The sequence below is a fragment of the Aptenodytes patagonicus genome, chromosome 1 (genome assembly GCF_965638725.1).
Source record: "Aptenodytes patagonicus chromosome 1, bAptPat1.pri.cur, whole genome shotgun sequence".
NCBI classification, from domain to species: domain Eukaryota; kingdom Metazoa; phylum Chordata; class Aves; order Sphenisciformes; family Spheniscidae; genus Aptenodytes; species Aptenodytes patagonicus.
The window spans coordinates 12504389-12522592 of record NC_134949.1 but is presented as its reverse complement, the minus strand read 5'-3'; the positions used below and the strand labels follow the sequence as shown (position 1 = coordinate 12522592).

Below are 18204 nucleotides of genomic sequence, written 5' to 3'. Positions count from 1 at the left end.
CTTTCATTTTAGGATTGGCATAAGGATACATGCATTTAATTCTGTATTTGTTTTTATATCTGTAAGGATTTTTAAACAGTAGTTAAACATTAATGTGATACCTCATGGCACTCTATGCAGTAAAGCACAGATTCCTTACTTGGGTTAAATATGTTGATCAAGTTAATGTTGAGCCTGCACACAAGGTCTATTAAAAGAACTTTTCATTGGATCAAAGTCCATTACTTTCAGTTAAACATTCATTTGCCGTCATGTTGGTTATTCACCTAGCTTAAACTTTTCCTCATCTCTCAGCAAGGAAAATTTTGAAGTCTCTCCACTAAAAGCTTTAAGAGTGCTCTACAGCCTTTATTTCCCAAGGGCCTGTGGGAAGAGAGATCAAACTCCTTCTAAAGAAAAATCTACAGTGCACTACTTGAGTCTGGGCTACCAGGTGAATATTGTCTTCATAGCATGGCTCTGCAAAAGTGGTCATAAAATACATTGACAGATGTCAGGTATCATAGTTTTCTGTGCTATGTCAAACAATTTGTTTGATTTTTTTTTTTTTTAAGCTAACATTTCTATATTGATTTTCTGTAAAACCAAAACTCTCTTCATTATTTTTCTCCATCTATCTTTTCCTTCTTTCTGTAATTTCTCTATAAAATTGTTCTTCTTTCTCTTGCATTTAATCATTTTTTTTTTCCTGGAATTGTCTTCAGACTTTCTGCTTGTTCTCTTTGCCTTGCCTTTTCTAAGAGTGGGTCATTTCCATAATTCTTAACACAGTATATAACCTATTCACCACCCAGGCCAACAGCACCAGGCAGAAACCAGCCATATGTTAAAAGCCATGGGTTTTCAGGTCCTGGAGGTTACCTACAATGCCCTCCCCACCTCTCCTCTTCTTCTCTCCTTTTTTTGCAATTAAGCCTATATCTTGTATTAGTACACAAACTATCCTGTATCTGGGAGTTTTCCACACCATAACTGTATTTAGTGACTACTTAAGCTGTATTTCAAAAGTCTATTCAGGCACACATCATCTTCAGTACAATCCAATGGCAGGGTGTAATTTCTGAAGATTTATTCCGGTGATATTTTCTGCAGCAGCTAGCAGTGTTGTAGGAGCAGAGAAACAGGCCTGGGAAGCATTTATAAGGCTTGGCAGTTTCCAAAGAACAACCAAATACACGTCTAAAGCAGCTTCCAACCCTCTAAGCTTGGCCAGTCATACAGGATTTTCATCTCTCTCCATTTCCACCCACGATTAAGTTTTCTATGGGCAGAATAATTTCTACAATGAATGGATGTATTTAACTGATTTTCATCTGATGTTCCTGTCTTCCAGGCTGACGGGGTCTCCTGCCTCTCATATAAAAAATGTAAACCCACTCGGACTGGAAGAAAATGGCACAGACAGTTGGATTTCAGTTGTTCCAACTGTACGATGCACTCTGGGTATTTGTGGAGGCAAAACACTTTCTGATGCTCAAAATTATTTTCATTTATGGTCAAATAAAGAAAACTGCCTTAGGCAAGAAGTGACTTCATTCAACCTGGCTTTGAAAAGGGCAAAACCCCTTAGTTTCCTAAGTTTTTCTGCAGGAGAAAACAAACTGCTTTTTTAAGATTCTGTTGTGCAACGTTTCAAGAGGACATGATGTTTATCATATTGGTATTAATCATTTAAGGCTAATTGTACCTCTAAAATGTACAGCACAAGGCTAGATTGACATCTAAATGAAAACATAGATCACTGGTCTTGCAACAAGACGATTCCTCTGGTGAATGGGTTAAACTGTCGCTGTCAGTTTGAATACAATTAGTACAACTGATATGCAAAGAATTGCTCTGTCAGGAAATGTCACTGTCGTTGAGCACTGTTCCAGGCTGCCTTCAATTTTCTGTTTGGCTCAGAAAATTTTAATAACAGGTCAGAATTCAAATGCAAAAAATTAACCAAAGTACATAGCTCCTCCCCACCTTCTACTTCAATTTTCATTTTCTGCTTTGTGCTTCACATAATTTTTTGGTTACCATGAAACTATTCTTAACTGCCCATTTTCTGGTTTCCTTAACTCTTCCTCTCCTATTCTCATTAACTGAAACTAACAGGTTTTGTTGACATTTCTTATACAACTTGGTCTTTTGATTTTTTTTTTTAAATAACCCACTAGAAGTCGCACAGACAACAGAAGACAAGTACAGAGGCAGAAATAATTAGTCTCTGTAGAACACCACTGAATATCTATTCACTGTAACGCCTACCCACGCCCTGCGATCATGTCTTTTCCCACCCTTTCTTTACTGCAGTTCCCTGAAGGTTACTTTTGGTGCTAATCTTTTTTTCCCCTCTACATTTTCCTCCTCGGTGCATGATGCATTTTAGGATCTTGTACCTCTGTGATAACTCCTCCAAATCCTCCTTTCTGTTTCGAAGGAAACTTTCACCATTTCAATGCCTTTCCGATATTTTCTCAACAGGTCCCAGATTCCTGCTGGCCCTGTGTGTGATGCTCTGTGAAAAACCTGTGACAGAGTTTGCACACTTGCAAGGAATATGCAACTAAGCAAATGCTTCAGATGAGCTCTGCAAGGCTAGTGGTCGGGGAATAATACTCTGGGGAGCAAAAGTGCTCTCAGGCAACTGGGGTGGGCATGGGTCAAGGGGATGGTGGGAAGTGCCTGTTCTGAGAGTCAGGCTCTCTTATGACGCAATGAAGAAGGCAGGGAGAAATGCTGTTTCGATGGTTGCTAAATAACTACTGGGATAAGGAAACGGGTGATCAATATGGCCTCTCAGCTTGCCCTATCTGGGAAATGCCTGCTGGCTGGAGTGATGTTGAGGGACTTGTGGATGGCAGTGCCAGAGGACAAGCCATGAGCTTCTCTGAGTCCCTTTCTCTGCTAGCCTGCCCTTGCTAAAAAGCATCTTTTTCTATCTGTGGTACTGTCCCTCACCACCCAGATCCCCCAGGAGGCTCAGAAAGGGGCTGACTTGCAGCTTCTTCAGCGTTTGCCACCCAGCTGCCCTTGCAGATGGCAAGAACAATTGCCACCTTTCCTGTCAGCCTCACAGGGGGTTTGCTGATCTACCTGGGCTGAGAGTGCAGCTGAGCTGCCTGTCAGCCAGGGTGCTGACCCCCGGCAGCCTTATCTCTCCTCCTGCCTTGACGCTGCCTTATATAACCATTGAGAAACCTGAACTTGTCACTTCCCATCTCCTCCCTCTTCCCACCACTGTGAGCAAAGACATTTCTTCCTATGTGACTCAAGCACACACGTTTACCAATGTCTTTAAATCCATGCTATCGTCAGTTTGTTGCTAAATTACAGGCTCTGACCCTTCAGCCAGAATCCTGCTTCAGGTATGGACTAAATTCCCTCTCTCTAGGGAATAACGTTACAGTGCGATGACTAGCTCCACTTTAACTTGCCTCCTGGTATGCTGAGGCAACTCTGTGTGCAAGCACTTTCAGCCGAAGATAAATTACCTTTCTTACATTCAACTTAACTCATTCTTGTAATAATCAATAGAATTTTTTTGACACTGACTTCTACCAAAAAATGTGATTACAACTAACTTTATTTCAGCACGTGCCCCTGCATACAGCAGTCCTGAGAACCATCCCTTTTCTGCCTCCACTCATCAAAACTCTTCTCTCGTCATTCTCATCTGCTCAAATCTCTTCAATCTGTCTTTACTCAGGAAGTTTAAAGTTCACTTAATGTTCACTGTGACCATTAGCTGCTTTTTGTCTGAGAGCCCCTGATGTCCACTAAACCACACAGTGAGCTGAGGGAGTGGTTATTGTAATGTAATGCTATCTAATTTAAATATATGCTGCATAAGCAGGGTCTAAAATTTCAATTTTGATTCGCTAAAATACGTATCTCCAGACCTTTTGGCTGTGAAGGTAACACTAAACGTGAACACAATGTCTTCCTAGAAGTACCAACTTCTTGAAACAAGATGACTCAGAGGCAAGCAAACTGTCCCAATTATTTTGGTAAAAACTTATATCAAACCTGATACTTTTACTTCCACTACTGCTAACTATAGCACTTAGATCATTGTAGTAGAATGATACAGCTGATCCCTTGTAAGTGGATGTAATGGCAGATAATGGGGCATGACCTAGGAAAACTACCTGCTGTCAAAATCCTCAGAAGCTGGGGAATGAGACAATCCTTCTCCCCAGAATAAGAAAAAATGTTTCCCCTTTCTTAAGATGGGATAGAAAATTAATCCTTTCCCAATATTAAATGCTTCAGTAACCTCTAGATGTGTGAAATACACATCCTTCATGCCAAAAGTCCCAGCTGTCCACTAATCACTTGCCAATATCTCTTTTTTAAATATGCTGCCATACTCATATGGAAAGTGCTAAAACGTACAGTATAATATGATATATACATAATACATGTAATTATGTGCTGTAGGCTAATTTTAATGAAACAATTAAGTGCTCACCTCTCTTTTTTTCTTTCTTTCTATTACTTTTTTCTACATTTCACCAGATCCGTGAAATTTGAGCAAAATCAGATAACTAACTATGCTAAACAATAAATATATATAAGCCAGTCATTCCTATATAATATTTAATCCAAATATTTTTATTCATGAAGCATCGTGAAATTTGACTACAAGAAGAGGGTGAAATTTTCAAATTCAGTTTTCTTGTTCAGATAAAGGCCTCCAAAGTAGTTGTCAACAGAGAAAAAAGCACCACTATTAATTTTTTTAAAAAGCATGTATTTTTCCTCAGCTTTGAGTGTAGTGTTTGATAAGAAAACCTTCTAGTTCTACCCTATTCATCATTCAGTCAGTTGCAGGTAAGTAAATTAAGAGCAAAGTCATATCCGTAAACTGATTTTCTCAATAAAATTATAGGCCTTGATGCCTTTTCAGCATGTGAGTCCTTATAGTAAGTAAAAAGTGTTACTGTTATTGCATGAATTAGTTATGAAACAATTATTCTTATAAATATTAAAGATTAGATACTAAAAGGTAATTGAGTTTATGGAAGTCATATCTCCAGTTTTCAAATAACTTCACTAATTAACATAATTAATTCTGCATGTTCTGAATGTTGTTTTATTTTTGTATAATCCATTTTTATGTAGTAAGGTGCCCAGAGGCTTTTGCTAGTGGATTGCTATGAATCAAACCATCTTATTAACAATGTTCTTATTTTCAGGACAATCACCTAAGATCATAAACAAATTTTTCTTTCTTTTTAAAAAAGAGTATAATTACTCCATAAATGAATTAGCAATCTTTTTGATCGACTTAGATTTTGCACGCTAATTTTCTTGTAGATAATTCAAAACCTGCAGATCAATTTGTTTAAGTGTAACAACCACTCCAGCCTAGGACAAAGAAATACAACTGCTTTAAATCTCATATATGCAGCTTCCCATGGGAGTGGAATACAGATGAGCTGCAAATGAAACACTCTCATCACCACACTGCCCAAAGCAATTTTCCAGTATGCCCCCTCCCCTCAGGACATATTTTACTCCACCTTTACTATGTTTATAACATGATTTACATGTTAATGAGAAGTGACAGGGACTAAGTAATTAGGAAGCAAGACTGTAGCTTGTCATGCATTTTAAACACTGTACACTGCAATTCTGGAATAAATATTCAGCCTCTTTCCTCATTTTCTTCTTAATTGGAAAACACAATCAATTTAGTCTTTATAACTCCAATATACCTTCCAAAGGTAACTAATAGAAAAGAAATTCATTGTTACAATAAGCATGTTTGATCAGCCCTAGTTCTTTTATATTTGGTCATTCTCCTTATTATATTCTGTTTATTAAGCTTGGACAATACAGTGAGAGCAACATAAAACCTAGAGAAGAAACAATCCTTTCACTGAGGCTGTGACCATGACTATGCAAAGCAACAATGCTTTGCACTGGATGGATTTGCTGCACACAGGTGCAGCTGTGTGTCTTGGATAATCTCGTGGGTAAGAACTTTGTGTTATGACTGTGGAGAACGTCTCTACCATGGGGCTATGAAGGCCCCACGACAAGGTCTGAAGGCATCTGTGTTTGGACAGAATGCAGTTCTGATGATTAGGGAGAAAAGTGAAGAAACACAGGACTGCCAACAACCCCTGTGTACAGAATGCAGGAAGTGGGAACTGCCTAAGAGTACAGACATTTCCATGGTAGGGATGTAAGTGGTGCCACGCAACCACAGTCTCTTTCACCTCCTCCATCTCCTTCCACACCCCTCCTCTGCATGCAGTGAGTTTTCTCTTTCCAAGTTTTTCTCACATGGTTCCCTTTGTAAGATCAGGACCTCGGTAAATAATGCTTACCATTTCAATACTAATTGTCTATGGTGCGGAGTGAATTAAATTTCAGAATACACTTCTGAAGTATGAACACATTACCATCCTAATTATTCAGGTCAGGAAAAAACTCAGAGCAAAAAAGTAACTTGCTTCAAAGTATTCTAATGAAAAAAAAAAAAAATCATGCTCCTTGCAAAACTTCACAGTTCTTTGTGCCAAATATATAACAAAGTTTAAAGACCTCTGAAGCTATATCTGTTGTGTTTACATTACCATTCTATGCATTTTGCTTTCAAATATTAAATGCAGTATTTCATACATATGTGGTGCTTTTTTAGTAAGATATGCTGAAGTAAGTAGGATGCATATTTACTAAGCCTTATTTCATTCCTGAAGACAATTGTAATGGATGCACAGATAATGGAGATTTCTTGGTAAAGAAGTAACCAAAATGGAGCCTGTAACTATTAGTTATGTGGTGATAGGCATAGTACCCCTTCTCTGAACAAGAAATACTTTCTATCAGTCCCTTTTACAGTCCATGACTGCCTAGTAAACTCTGTTCATCCCCAAGGACTTTTAGATTTTCAGATGCTTACATAGTACTAAGAAATCTAAGCATTCTCTAGGGGCACATTATGCTATAATTGCTATACATGTGAGGTCTTTACAACCATTACCATAAAAAGGATCTTGTTGATACAGGATTTGAGAACTAATCATGCATATACTATAAAGACTGAAGTGTAAGTAGATTTTACCCAAGTTGAAGTGCTAAGAGACTACAATTATATATGCAAAATAAAAACTAGTGTAAAAAGTTTACTTACATATCTTTCCAAAGAAATACATTCACATCTTTTCTCTCAGTAAGACAACTTATACTCTAGTTATCATCATATGTTTAAATGTCCGATCACAAAATATTTAAAGATGAACATTGATGTCAATCTGAGAGCTACCCAAAGGTAAACATAACATGGCAGTGATTGACTGGTTTTTTGTTAGCAATTTTCATGTGAATACAATCTAAATATCTCACCTTGAGATACTTGTCTCCCTCATTTATAAAATATGCAAAATAATTAATTAAAAACGGACAGCCAACCTATTTCCAGTTCCATATGACATATACCAAAACATATGGAAATAAAGAGCCAAAACCTAACAGTGGAAGGTAACTGGCTAGTACAGAATTTTCTTGTAATTCCCTCTGAACTCAGCTAGCCAGATATGCATAAATTGCAGTCTGTCTAGCCATCAAATAAGGGAAGATAAAAGATGAATTATTCCTTTGAACTCATCTTTGACAGGTGAAGTGCTGGCAGTATTGTGAGACAGACTTTCTCATCTTATTAAAAAAAATTATGAGCCAACTTGACCATATTTTTACGTATTGTATTGCTACTGCTGTATCTGAAGGAGTGTAAACACGTGATAGAAAAATGTCCCTCATAATAATCTGTTTAGTAAATTAGTTTTTTACGAATGAAGAAAGAAGAGTTTGAAATGCAGAGCTTGTAATGGGGCAAAATAAGATAGTTCTGGAAGCCGAGGCAAGTATACTCAACAAAGAAAGGTGGATTTACTCAGCATCGGTGAAGGAGCATTTCTATAAATTAACCCAAGGCCTATGTCTCATAATTCACTTGACAGTTTATCAGCCCTGAAAATGAATTCAGGCAATTTAGATGAAGGATGGAGGCAGTGGCTTCAAAGCACTACGAGGCAGCTCAGAAATATTCCTTGAGCTTAAGCTTTCGTGTTCTAAAGGTTAATGGTCCCCAGTCATGCCTTCCACTGGGTTTTATTAGTGTAAAAACCAGCCTGAAAGATACTCTGGGTGCAGCATGAGAAAGGCAAGTAGCATGAAAGACAGTTGTTTTCAAATCAAGTTATCTTGTTATGCTTGGCTAAGGGAGGATGGGTTTATGGGCCCTTCAAAGCCACCCTGAGGAACAACCAGGACTATGGGAAAAATCATACATTGTAGATGAGCTTTTACTACTGTTTGCTAGGTCTTGTCAGTATCTAAACAAGATTATATTTGGAACAAGATTTTTCAAACATGCAGTAGATATGAACGGGTCTTCTAATCACTCCTTAATACTAACAAATCTGGCATATGGTAATTTAAAATTAGTTAAAAGTATTTTCAAATATTGTGCTTAGGCCTGATCCTCTCTGCAGACATTTGCAGTTTTGGAGTCAGAGACCACAAACATATCCTTTGCAAACTGAGCAGCTACGTGCACAAAGAACTCTTTTGTTGGCAATGTGGTTTTTCACTTTTGTGAGATAAAATTCTGTCAGTAAAAGACAAGTTTACTAACTGTAAGCAAAGCTGACAGAATGTTTCTGTTATCTTTTTTTCTTTAGTTCCCATCAGGTTATGGGAAAGACTGTCTCAAAAAGGAAGCACAGACTGAATAGGCTGATAAACATGAGAACGATAGTAAGCAACATGACTTTGGTTGATACATAAAATTCTTAAATATTTATTGTAATGACCTGGATTTTCCTCATCTGTTTTTATTTTTCTTTCTGGCTATCATGAAGTAGTGGTCTTTTTGCATAAGTTTCTACTCTACAGCAAAATTCTGTTTAGAATTTGGCATGGTTAGGGTAGTCGTCATTCCTGCTCCAAATGGCTTTATTGTATTGCTATTCCCTATTAAACTGCCTTATGCCATGCTGAGAGAGTGCATGAAACGATTCCTGGATCTGCTGTGGGTTAAAAGATGTAATACCGTAATTATATGGCATCGTGAGTGTCACCACATGGTTCTGTCATACGAGTCACAAAAGTTACTGCATTTAACCTGATCAGTTATTCTTCCTGGCCCAGTAGTTCTGTCCAACTCTGGGGAAAAGTCCTGTCTTCATTGCTGTGCAGAAAACTGTACTGGAGGGAGCTGTTGCAAGCATCAAAGATGATCACTTGTTGCCTTGGGCTTCCAGCTCCAGTGAGTTCATCAGGAAGAAATTCAGTCTGAGAGTCAGGTTGGACTGAGACCCCTGAAAGGGAAGATTTACCTGTCCTGGGCTTGCAAGAACCTGTATGGAAGGACTGCTGGGGCAAGAGCAAACCTAAAGAAATCTCAACAAATTAGAATTATGCCTACACTCACCACACTTTTTTACTGCAGTAAAATGATTTACAGGGTCCTAGATATCTTTTACCTTTCTTCAGAAGGGCAGTAGTAGTACTGCCAATATCATTATAAGCTCTTAGCTTTCAGTACAGCTTCACATGTTATCTCTTGTATAAAACATAAAGAATGTCAAGGAAACAGCAGGGTTTCCATTTATTTTAGATAGCTGAAAAAGTTTATGTACCTTAACCTTTTTAAAATGTGCCTAGACTTAGTATTGCTGTAATGGGGGGAAGTATTGAATTATTTGATTTTAATCAGGGTATCTGTTTTAAACCAACACTCCTAGAAGCTTCCTGATAAGAAAATCGACCAACATAACCAACACTGTGAACTAGCATTTAATATAAATATACCCATCTTCCTTCTTGTAAAGTTAAACTCCTGGCCTAGGTCCTTGAGCGTGTACATCTAATCAGAGAGAAAGGTTGAACACTTCTTCAGCTAAGTAATAGGCCTGCCACTTCTAAATTTTTAATCCAGTTAAATTTTCATCATCCTCTGATAATCTCTGTAATGTCTTGTGATAAGATTTTTGACTATATTTTTCAGACTTCGTACCCTAAATAAATACTAGCAATTTCACAGTAGACAACAGAGGTTATTGCTTGAGGATGTTTTTCTTCCTGCTGTAAAAACATGTTATGTAAATGATTAGAGCATTACAATGGTTCTATTTTCTTTACAAATGAGAAGGAACATTGAAGTAACACAAAGCTGATGAAATGATTCACTTACTCTCCTAAAACAGGATAAACAAAATTCAAAGAGATTAATGCATATGATATGTCATAAGTGAAGAGAGAGCTGCAATTTCTCTAACTTTATTAGAAATAAAAACCCCATGCAATACTTTTCCAGTACTAAAATAGTCCTTATCTTTTCACTTCTTCACAGAAACTGCTACTAGTTATTTAGTGATAGATTTTTGTATGGCCCAAGGGAACCATTGTGATCAGCTAGTCTGACCTCCTCTATAATCTTTTCAACAAATTTTCCATCCTAGGAAATGTGTGCACAGAATTGCACAGAACAGAATATAATTCTTTTTTTTTTAAAGTTCCTTTCATACCCAAGGTATTTCAAAGCACATTACATAGTAATAAATCAAAAGCTGATCAAGCAAGCAGTTTGCAGAAAAAATCCAGCACTGCTTCAACGGACTACCAACCTTTAGTGCTCCATTGGAAGTGATTACAAATCTCAGAGATAGAGATGATTCAGAACTTCAAAAAGAAGAGAGGTGAACTCCTTAACCAACTGTAAAATTTAGCATTCATTTACCCTCTGACATATTTTAAAGCCTTGCAGAAAACACGTTTAATACATATTTTTCCCTAATTTGACTTTTTAGAATAATCCATACTTTTTATAGAACACCAAGATTTATTTCAGTGTCTGAAAGGGAAGAAAAATTAATTTTTTAATACAGCAAAGAATGTAAGTGCACACTGGGATGATCAAACAGGAATAAAAGAGCAAAAATTTTGAAATTTACTTCAAATCAGCTAGAAGAAAATAATATTGTGTCTAATCCAGAGATAGTAAAAATTGCATATCACTGCATTAACATGAAAGAATATGCAGCATTATTTCTAAAGTACTATGAAATGTTTAGATACGTAATTCTGTGATTACTTGGCATATTGAAATCAACCAATGCATTGCATTTTTCACATAGAACTTTAACATTTATATAGTGCAAAAAATACATAAATGGTTTCTTTATTATTTTTTATTACTTTTTAACCTCTTAAAAGAAGGATGTTTTTCTAGTTAAAACAGTAGATATGAATTATGAGAGATATATTTTATGCCAAAATCTCTTACAAACTCTCCACTTAATTCAGAAGTATCCTAGATGTTAACCTTTAACATGGAAACAATCTTGAACACTTCTAATTGGCTTACAGACTCTGTGATTGAGTTTGACTTGGCCCCCATCAATGTAAATGGGAATGTAAATGGGACATCAGACCAGCATATGGCTTTTACATCATCTCACTTCATGCATCAGCACTCAGGAGCTCCAGCTAGTCCCAAAAGCTACCGTGCGCATTCTCAGTCCCATGGAGTACATAAGCGCACCTGCCTCCATGCTCACTTGGAGATGTCTGAATCAAGCGCAAGGCTCAGTACTTATCTACAGGATAAACCATGATTTTCCTTTCTTTAACATAAGTCCAAAAATGTATGGTTGTTAGCAAAAACACCCAGACAGAACAACTTGAAAGCTCAGCTGACATATTGGACAAAGCATCTAGAAAATCCTTTATTATTTCTACAACTGGTGTAGGCACCGCTACCGATTAATAAAATCTCCAGGCTCTGAGAAAATACATGCCTTTCACAGGACTATACGATAGATTAATCTGACCTTTTCAATAGCATGGCCCATACAGGATTTCATACAGTAAATCCTGCATCAATCATGTGTCTCCTTGACCTAGATAATATTCCTTAGAAAAATATGAAGGGAGTGATTTGCTTTGAGATTAAGAAACCTGAACAGGTGTCTACACTTAAGCTAGATATTTTAACTACTATTACATTCAACAGAAATCGATTCAACACAGTAAAAGACTCTAGAAAGAGTCTGAACAAACAACTGCCCAATCCACTGCCCTTCTTCAGAGTGAGCTGGAGAGCTATCTACTCTCCTTCGTTTTCCTTTGGGTCTGTCTATGTCCGGTGCCCAGTTACAGCTTTTGTTTTGTCTTTGTCTTTTACAGTAAAAAGTTTCTGCTCTCAGAAACTACTTTTTCCATAAGTACCTTTTACTTAAGCATTTACTTGCATGATCAAGTCAGTTCTTAATTTCTCTTTTGTTACACTAAATGTGTTCAGATTGTTTGGATTTTGTAGCAGGTTTTCTAGAACGTGAATCAGTCATACCGTTATTTTCCGAATACTTTCCAAATATGCAGGTTTTACTGAACAGAATATATCTTTTACTTCTGTCATGAAACTTCTTTTCTCTTAGACTAGTGAAAACTCAAAATTATGTTTTCCAAGTAAATCCACTTTTAAAAAAAGTGCAGTGGCATAAAGAAGCACAGTTAAGTCTTCTATCTTGTTTCAGGAGTTTACAAACTTCATTAAACTGTTTTTCCTTTTCATATTTTTCATATTAAAGGCATAGACTGAGAGAGCAAATGTACACATATGTGTTTAACTTTATGTATATAGTTAATTTCAATGATTTCAAAAGGGCCGTAACCTCAGCAGGTACACAAACCTAGGGTAAGGATATAGTTTTGAACCACTACAGCAAAATCAAATCAAAACTTAATTGCATTCTCAGTATTTAGTTTTTCATTGCTTACATATATGTTTAGGAGCGTTGAGTCTATCCTAAAACCTTCTGGCACTCGAAGTTTAGGCTAAAAAATTTCAATTAGAGCCTTCCATAAATGACAGGAGCTTTAAATTCCCCAAATGACCAGTCAGTTACAAACAGGATGGACTATTGCTCAGATTGAGTGAACTAGGTCAGATGGGCGATTACTCTGCTTGCAGGTTTCTCACCGCTAGTGAATTTTCATGAAGAAACAAGGCAGGATAAAAAGAAAGCAAGCAAGTTAGAATGGAGATTTTCATTGACGGAGCTTAAGCTGTAAATTTTAGAAAGTTTCATTGCTTTGAACTGAAGAATGGAAAAAAGCTCTCAAATATCTAATGGAATTATTTAGATAGTATGGAAAAGAAATAATTCATGCAATCTGTTCATTTGGGTCAAACAAAAACGTGAAAGGTAATAAATTATAATAGTTGAAGAAGTTACCAAGAGAAACCCATGAAACAATATTAAATCAAGTTAGGTCAAAATAGCACAAATTTTATAAATCATGCTTTTTGTAAATGTGGCTAATATTTCAAGGAAAGCTCTTTAAAGTTCTTGTGGGTCAGTTGATTAAATTTTTTGTTAGAAGAAGAAATGCAAAATTCAAGATTGGAAAGAATGTTCATATTCAAATGTTATACTGCATATCAGTCGCATTTCTGTTTTCTTGTAATTTTTAGTCCAAGAGTTTTCAACTGAAAGCTAAAAAGGCATAAAATTATAAACAACTTGTAAATACATATTTCCTTTAAAGCAAAGCATCAATTAATGAAATAAATATCTATGCTATCTCTGCTTAGGATCTAGTGAAGTGTTCTGCCATGAATATTATCGCTTTGTAAGTTAAGTCATCAAAAGTAATAGCGCAGCAGCAGTTCAGAAGAGTATATGCTATGTATATTCTCACTGGCCTAGTTAACACATCTGTTTAATAACCACCATTGACTACACATGAACATAGATTTCACTTGGTGACACTCTTGTGATATAAAGTAGGTCAGCCAAAACTTGTAAAATATTACTATATTGTATTGTAATATATATATTACTATATTGTAAAATATTTGCTCTTACTTAATGGAATGAAAACTATTTTTTATGAGTGTACCAATAAGGACATGCTTATGTAGATGCTGAAAAAAAATCCCCTCTAAAACTATAAAAGTAGAAAACTAGAAGGCTGAGAAAAACTGAACATTCACATGAATGTCTGCTGGCTCTCAAGAAATGAAGAATGTTGCTGTGGGCATTTTCATCCTCCTCATCCGTCAAATTCACCAAGTATGTCTAATCAGATCTCTCTGCTTTCTGATGGTAGAGTGGCTATATAATGTTTGACTAAATATATGTCATTGAGATGTCCTGACTAGTCTTTTCATCTAAGTCCAACTGAGCCGTTTTGCTCATGGGACTTCTATCATCTGGCCACATAAAGTATTGCTATCGTATTATCCTATCGGATCAGTGAGCGCAGGTAATTTGACAGCTCTAATGAGTTACATTACACACAGTCCTGAAAATTCAGTAGAATTTCTATTTTAATTAATTCAAAGAAAAGGTCAGTTTACATATTCTGTCACACTGCTGTATAAGAAGTGTATAGTACGTAATGACTAAAGGCCAGTTCCTTCAGTCATTAAACATACAGCACTTGTGTTGTTGTAAATTCCACAGTTAAAAATATGTATTTATGAACATTTTCCTATGGTATCTATTTCCTAAGAACCACCTTGTCAGTGGAAACATCAAACGATTTCTTATAATTTTCCTCTAAGCACTTATTATTGAAAGTTAATAGGCCTTACTTTGATAGAAACAGAGTTTGTGTTCACTAGGGCACCAGCATAATTCCTGGAGAGTTGAAGGCACAGAATTGTCAGGGACAGAGAATATACTGACATCCAGACAAAAATATATATCCCAATATATTTTCTCATTCTATAAATCTATACTTTTGAAAAAGTGCAATATTTCTTCTTTAGTATTTAGAGAACTTATTTGAAGAACCATAATTCTTGTCATAAAATATGTCAGAGAGAAAGAACTGGAATTTTCTTATTTTGAAAACATAAAAAAAAGGTTGGTGACATATTCTCATTCATAAATGGACCTTTATCCCCCAAACAGTAAATTACTCTATGGCATCCTTGACAGAAGCTCTGACTGTGTTAGAAAGTATTGATGCATGTTACTGGACAATTTCTAATTAATTTGGTGTATTTCAGACCATTACAGAACAGAATGACAGATGAAAATGACCCAGTGGTAGGATGGAAAAAAAATATGTTTGCACGTATAGCCCCAGCACGGCTGATAGGAGCGAATAGTGCACAATGACACAGGTACGTGGGGGGAGGCTTTCGCGGGAGCTATTTCAGTGCATTTGGATCTAAGTCAGTAATATCAATACTCTTGTCCTGTGTTTTGTAAATATTCTATTCTTGTATCAAAAAAACCCCCAAGCTGTGAAATATTTTTCTAGTTAACACTGTGCAAAGAAGACATTCAGAACTGAGTTATGTGAAAAGAACTTTCTAGTAAATGGTTAGAGCAGCAGTTTGAAAACAAAACAAGATTGTGAAAAACAAGTGTTCCAAAACACAGTAAGAAAAGCCTTGTTTTTAAATCCACAAATGGCTTATCATCTGAGCCTGTATGCAGTGTCCTCTCCACAGGTTTTTGAAAAGGGAAAATGTCACTAGAAACTGACCTTTTCCTGAAGCATTTGCTAAAACTTTACAAATGTCAAAACAGCAGTTCAAAATGAAGACAGCATCGTCAGGAAGGAAAACTCCAAGGGTAGTTGTGCATGTAATTTAACAAAGTAACTGAAGGCATAAACTTTGTTTTTACTTCCACTTGTAAGACCCCCTTCAAACTAATAGTCATCCAGCCATATATGAGAGTAAAATGTAGCCAATATATTTTTCCAACTTGCAATGTTCAACAGCTTTCCTGGCATTAAATGCTGTTCAAAAAAATAATAAGAAAAGCAAACTAATAAGATTTAATAGCCACTGAATAATATGCAGCACCAAATAACATGATGAAATTTCAGGGCAATCAGACAATAGTACACGTCCAGGCTTTTTTCTCCTTTTTCATCTTTTATTGTAAAACCTTTTGCCTTTTGTATCACAGTCAGTATTAATACATTTCTCTGTCACCACAGTAAATGAATCCTCATTTTGTTTTTGAACAGGTATTCACCATGCATGAGGAAGACCCGTCAGTTGGAGTGGAAGGCTGAGAGAAACAAAAATGTGTGGAAGTACTACCGGAATTTTTATCCAATCTTGTTTTCTCAAAATTGCATAACCCTAGGATGATGACTAAGATTATAGGTTTCTTCTATTTAACTATCAAAATGTCAGAGAGCTAGAATGGAGAGCAATATAATTGTATTTGAACCTAACAAAAATGCCATTACCTTTGGGATTACTGGGTAACTTCGAAAAAGAACTGTCATGAGAGATTCTTACAAATGTCTTTGATTGAATGAATCAAACAAAAAAACTCAGTGTTAATCCTAACCTCATTCTTTTGGATACTTGTCTGTCTCCTACCTTTCATATTCGCTGTCACATGCATGAGCCTCACCAGACATTACAACCACGTGTTCTTCGGAGTTATTGCAGAAACTAAACCCGTCCAACCTCATTCATGAAAGCTTCCAAAATCACTGAAATTTATCAGTTCACTTAAGATGCAGGAATAAACAATATGAATGAAAGCCAAGCAACCAGAAAGTCACAGTGACTGAAGCTTGCAGGGCCGCAGATAGCACAGTAGTCTCAGAATTATTAACTCTAATATTAGTAAGTAGAAGCACATATATGCAAATGTTTTTGTGCAATGAGTTTCAGGAAGATAATATTTAAGAGCATTTATCCCAATATCATTCCAAAATATTCATTTCCTACAGAGGTGTAAGCAGTAAGGTAAAATACCAAATACCTAGAATTACTTTATCAGTACAGATTTTTGAGGACCAGTGGAGGTAGAATTAGGTATACATGGGATATCAGTGAAAATTGTGTGACTATGGTGGGTGCACAGGTTTGACTGCTGAGTTTTTTCTAGTAATTCTAAGAAAATACTTTCTACAAAATGTTTATACATCCCATAATTTTCATCATCCAGCCTTTTACTTGGGCCTAACACTTCAGACCAAATTACTGACCTGCAGCAAAACTTTCTGAAGTTGCTAGGTTGAAAAAATGTTGGAGAAAGCTGAATATGACCTCCAAGTTAACGGAGATCATGAAATAAAATAATTTCTTGTTACAGAAATTTAGAGGGTAGGTTGATAAAATACAGACTGATGGGGACTGACAAATCCTCACAGTATAACATAAGGATATCCAAGCTGGTAAATGAATGCATTCTATTAGAAATATATCTTATACAAAAGTATGAGGCACTGGAATCTGTAGAGAACCAGACTGAGTTGGATAATCAAGAAATACACTAGATGTTATATCCTGTTTGAAGAATTATGCCTGCTGCACAGCTTTACGGCTGTCTAGAAGCTATTAAAGTGCATTTAGCTGGAAGTGAAACAATATTTTTCAGTGTTCAAATGTGGCAGTTTTGAGTGTGAGATAGAAGACAATTTAGGAACCTCTGAAACACTCGTTGGCATAATAGCAGCGATCCATCCTCCCTAAAGCAGTAGCTGATGTTTTCTCTTTCTCCCCCATTTAACTAGCAAAGTGCTCAGATGGGGTTTCGCTAAGCCCTGGTCTTGCAACGGCTGGGTTTGAAGGTCTCGAGTCCTAGGAATTTTTTGAGGCTCACCTGTTCTGCGCAATGCTTTGTCCACCCAATTCATGCATTATAAGGCATTTCCTCTGCTTTGTAAACAAAGCGGGAGTTTGTTTCCGTAGAAACAACAAAAAACCTGGAGCTGTTCCTGTTTCCACTAGTGTGAGGCCCCGGTTTGCTTCCTTCGGAAAAACATAAGGATCCCACATTGTGCTCTCCATGGAGGGGATGCAAGACCAGTACTTGCCCAGATCAAGTCTAATTCTCTTAACTTTTATTTGAATCACAAACTGATCTTGCTACTCCTATGTTTATCGGGATGTAAGCCAGTAGTTTTATATTTCATAATTACACTGTTATTACCAAATCACCATAATACAGCTTTTGGCTCTAACTAACATTTTAATATCATTGCACTTTATTTAGAACTGGCCCTTTCACATTATTTCTTTGGCTAAGTAATAAAATTTTCAATAATGCCAAAATTCAGCATTAAAAAAGTGTCAAAACAATCAGGTAACCATATTATATAGAAGCTGACCTAAATAGAAGGAACAGTCATTTTTATATCACTTTTCATTTTCTTTTCCCTTTCTCTGCCCATACTATACATATGAAATGTTAATTTCTGTTTGAT

General features: G+C 36.4%; 1 protein-coding gene and 1 long non-coding RNA gene across 12 annotated transcripts in view; one reads left to right on the top strand and one right to left on the bottom strand.

Moving 5' to 3' along the window:
* MAGI2 (membrane associated guanylate kinase, WW and PDZ domain containing 2) overlaps positions 1–18204 on the bottom strand; it is a 776332-nt gene that overhangs the window by 461467 nt on the left and 296661 nt on the right. The gene's annotated exons all lie outside the window — the stretch shown is intronic.
* LOC143155658 (uncharacterized) lies at positions 349–16522 on the top strand. Its single transcript, XR_012994445.1, has 3 exons — positions 349–433; positions 15026–15142; positions 16003–16522. It is a non-coding gene; the product is annotated as an uncharacterized LOC143155658 (long non-coding RNA).